The sequence below is a fragment of the Lynx rufus genome, unplaced genomic scaffold (assembly GCF_022079265.1).
Source record: "Lynx rufus isolate CCGP_SWC_20201006 ecotype Redwood Valley unplaced genomic scaffold, mLynRuf1.p SCAF_2, whole genome shotgun sequence".
NCBI lineage: Eukaryota > Metazoa > Chordata > Mammalia > Carnivora > Felidae > Lynx > Lynx rufus.
Window position 1 is genome coordinate 71,715,681 of NW_025814834.1, and position 4,249 is coordinate 71,719,929.

Genomic DNA, 4,249 nt, shown 5'->3' on the forward strand with positions numbered 1-4,249 from the left:
TTAGAAATGCAAATATATCCAAGATATTGTGAGAGATTTAAAAATATCTCGTCAGAAGTAGGCTAAAAAGTATGAATAATACAAAATAAGTAAGAAAAAAATATAAAATGATACAATAAGCAACTCATAATAATGTAAGGAGAGATGCTTCAAATAGACAATATTATTTTTCTTCCTACATGCCCATGACGTATTTACAAAATCAGTTGTGTAGTGGCCACAAAAAGATGTCATTAGCAAAAAACTTTAAAGTGAGACTTTAAGGAGTGCCTGGGTGGCTCAGTTGGTTGAGTGTTCAATTTTTTGTCTCAGGTCAGGTCTTGATCTCAGTATCATGAGTTTGGGCCCCACACTGGGCTCCACACTGGGTGTGAAGCTTACTAAAAAAAGAAGAAAGAAGAAAGAAGAAAGAAGAAAGAAAGAAAGAAAGAAAGAGAAAGAAAGAAAGAAAAAGAAAGAGACTTTATAGGCCACATTCTATAGTCATAATCCAAAAAAAAATAGAATAAATAATAAAAAAAAATACCCAAGCAATTCTACCTACTTGGAAATTAAAACCCATACTCCTAAATAACTGTTAGAAATGAAAGTGGCTACTAAAATGGTATGATGTAGAAGAGACCCACACGTACATGTACATGGCCCTCTGTGAGGAGACAAGAAGCCATCTTTCATTTCTGTTACTTTAGTGTTTAGCAAGTAAGTTACACTTACTCCTTCTATATGCTGCTATGTGTCCAGGATTGATATTTATAGGTTTGTTTATTTACATAACTGATGTGTTCTTTCAAAAGTAAATCAGTAATTCAAGAACAAGTTAAATTGCTCTTCTTTTAAACATATAGAGTATGTGGTTAGTTTTGGTATTTTCACTTGATCTTAGCGAAAAGTCTGAGAAGCGATAGTTTTGGTATTTTCAAATGTGTGGCTTAATACAGTTTTACACATTGTTAGTCACATATATTCACATTAGTTAATAATGCAAAACTCTTAGGATAGGACACACAGATTTGTGTGTCACAAATCCCATGTTAACTATCAGTATTTTAATACACGAGTTAATACCATGATCTCATGGTCCGTGAGTTCAAACCCCTTATCCGGCTCTGTGCAGCTGGAAGCCTGGAGCCTGCTTTGGATTCTTTGTCTCCCTCTTTCTCTGTCCCTCTCCCGCTCATGCTGTCTCTCTCTCTCTCTCAAAAACAAACATTAAAAAAAAAAGCTGTGTTAGAGAAGCTAAAGCTTTCTGTGTAGCACTTGACTCAGATTCCATCTTGCCAAATGTGCCTGCCTCCTTCCCTACTCTTCTCCAGAAAAACAAAACAACCAAAAAAATAATACATAGCTGGCCCTTCTTTCCAGCTTTCTGGTGAATTGTCAGGAAGTGGAAATTCATGGTCCTCTATTCCTCAGCAGGTTCAGATACTTGCTCTAGAGTCTTTATCCTGCGGGTCTCATGGAAGTTACATTCTAATAGGGGAGACAGGAAATAAACAAGTAAACCAATACTAATGTAAAAACAGGTAGTGATAAAGTGCTATGGAAAACATAAAGCAAGATATATCAGTCAGAATCCAAGCAGGAAAGCAGTAGTCCAATAAACAATGGTCTAGGTTTAATATGGAGAATTAATTGTGATGATGTTAGAAATGCTTTAAGAGCAAACAGGTGACAATGAGATAACCCAGAGATTTGCAGTTGACCTTTGGACTGAAGAATAAGGAAAACAAGCCCAAAGGCCAAGCCACTTTGCAAACGCTGGGACCATGGCAAAGATGCAGTGATTTCTGGAGATACTACCCAAAAATAGAGAAAAGGGAAGAAATCTCCAAAATTCTCTCCCTGCTTCTTTCCTTTTCTTCTCTCCCCCAAAATAAATATCTCTCACTGACCAAACTTAACTAGAAGTCAATTGGCAAAGGAGGCTGGGAGATGTAACTTGTAAGGATCAATCTTACAGCACGGAGAGAGCAAAGGTGGGGAATGGGTGTCCGATGAAACAGACAAAACATCTGCAGATGTGGGAAACTACACCAGGCAAGGTGAAGAGCAAATGAAAAGATCCTGAAGAGACTAGCTCGGCATGGTCAAGGAGCAGTGAGGAGGCTGGTGTGGGGAGTGCAGAGCAAGCAAAGGATAAACCAGCAGCAGAGGAAGTCAGAGAGAGAGAGAGTGGAGGCCAGAGCATGCAGGGCCTTCTAGGCTATGGTCAGGAACTTAGGGGTAGTGCTAAGCATGATGGGAAACCATGGAAATGTTTGAGTACTAGAGTAATGTGAGCTGATCAACATATTTGAAAGATTTCATTCACCTTGCAAACATAAGTAACCTCAAGTGCTGGGTATGCATATGTTCCCACAAATCTCTGCTATGTTTCAGCCCCCTGTCCTGCCCCTCTGGTGCAGAATGTCCCATAGGACCCATCTGGGACTTGCCAATTTTGGTACCAAACAGTTACAGTACTGTCCTCTCCGGAGCAGCCCTACCAGCTTTGTGTTTTCAAACCATTCAGGTCGAAGCAGGTTTGAGGGGACAGTGCCTGAACTGTCTGAGTTGTATTGGTGCTAGAGCTGTCTGCTAGTTGGAATGGTCAACTGAAGAACATAGCCCTTGGAGGTGGAGGTGAGATGGTTTTCTTCTATATAGGAATTCCAACTTCGAGGATTCACTCAGTGCTTGACAGGAGGCTAATTAGAGTAAAAGTGGGAAGAAGTTACATGTGTCACAAAATGTTATTATCCTCATGCTTTACCTTCAACATTTAGCACTATAAAAACCATTCCTAGCACCATACAAAACAAGCAGCGGGTCAGCTTTGACCCATGAGCCTTAGGTTGCAAAACCCACTGCTCTGGAGTAAAGTCCCCTGTTGACAAATCCTCCCAGCAGCACCCTGAACATAAATGGAAAGCCAGAAATCACTAGACAGTTGAGGAAAATCTCTAATGGGAGAATCAGAAACCAAAATATGGAAATAGCAAAAAAAGAAGAACAAACAGGGAATAAAACCAATGCAGGGAGCAAGAAGAAACCCACACCATGGCCCATTGGTCCTAAAAGGGACTCAAGAAATAGAATAGAGGGAAAGTCACATGGAAAAGATCCAGAAACACAATGGCATTGGATTACTCAATATTAATACTAGAAGCTAGAAAATAATGGAGTAATTCAAATTTTGGAGCGCAAATGATTTCCAACCTAGAATTAATTCTCTCAATCAAGTATGAGAACAGAACAAAATTCCTTCAATCAGTGGGTCTAAGAGACAGGGAATCCAATACAAAAGAGAAGTAATGGAAATCCTCAGAATAATGGCAAAATAACTCCCCTGGCCTCTGTGTAGCAGCCCTTGAGAGCCACCAGACTGTATTGGAACATGAACATGTGTCAGTCCTGGAGCTCCCAGTTTTTGTGGAGAATCAGGGATGGATTAGTGATACATATATAGATAACTAAGCAAACAAAAACCAGGCAATTATTAACAGAGGAAACAAGTCAAACAGGAAAAGAAATACAATAATAGTCTACCATATGACTCAGCTGTGATTAAAAATTATTCTCAGAGCAAGACAAACCCTGAATTTTGATCTAACTCACAAGTATGACATTCTATTAGGAAGGTGGGGTAGGGCTGAGAAGAGAGAAAGAGGTGTTTAGGAGAGCATAAATTCTCATCATTTCATAGTAAACAGTAAGTCAAAAGGTAATATCTAAAACAGAAAAATCATCGTTTCTTGGCCTTTTGGCTAAGATCAAGTGTAGTATCTGTTCTTAGCAGTTTAAAACAGAAAGGCAATGGGGAGCCTGGGTGGCTCAGTCAGTTAAGCGTCCGACTGAGGTCATGATCTCACAGCTCATGAGTTCAAGCCCTCTTATTGCCCTCTGGACTGACCGTGCAGAGCCTGCTTGGGATTCTCTCTCCTTCTCTCTCTCTCTCTCTCTCCCCCTCCCCTGCTCACTCTCTCTCTGAAAAATAAAAATAAATAAATAAATAAACATTTTAAAAAATAGAAAAGTCAGGTGAAAGCACTATAAACATGTAATTTAGAAATATAATATAAATGCTAAACAACTAAAAAAGGGTACCAGTGATTACTGCTGGGGACTGAGAATGGAGGAGGAAAGGGACAGCTCTTTGTTATTTCTGGGTAGTTATTATAAGAATTGCTCAATTCTTTGTGATAATTCTCTGCACATGCACACTAACTCTGCACATGTGCAACATGGATAAAAATTCACACGCAGATCA

At 39.4% G+C, this 4,249-nt stretch overlaps 1 pseudogene; it reads left to right on the forward strand.

The window, feature by feature from the left end:
- The first annotated feature begins 3,726 nt into the window (after nt 1–3,726).
- LOC124516883 (uncharacterized) lies at nt 3,727–3,872 on the forward strand (annotated as a pseudogene).
- Nucleotides 3,873–4,249: the final 377 nt, after the last annotated feature.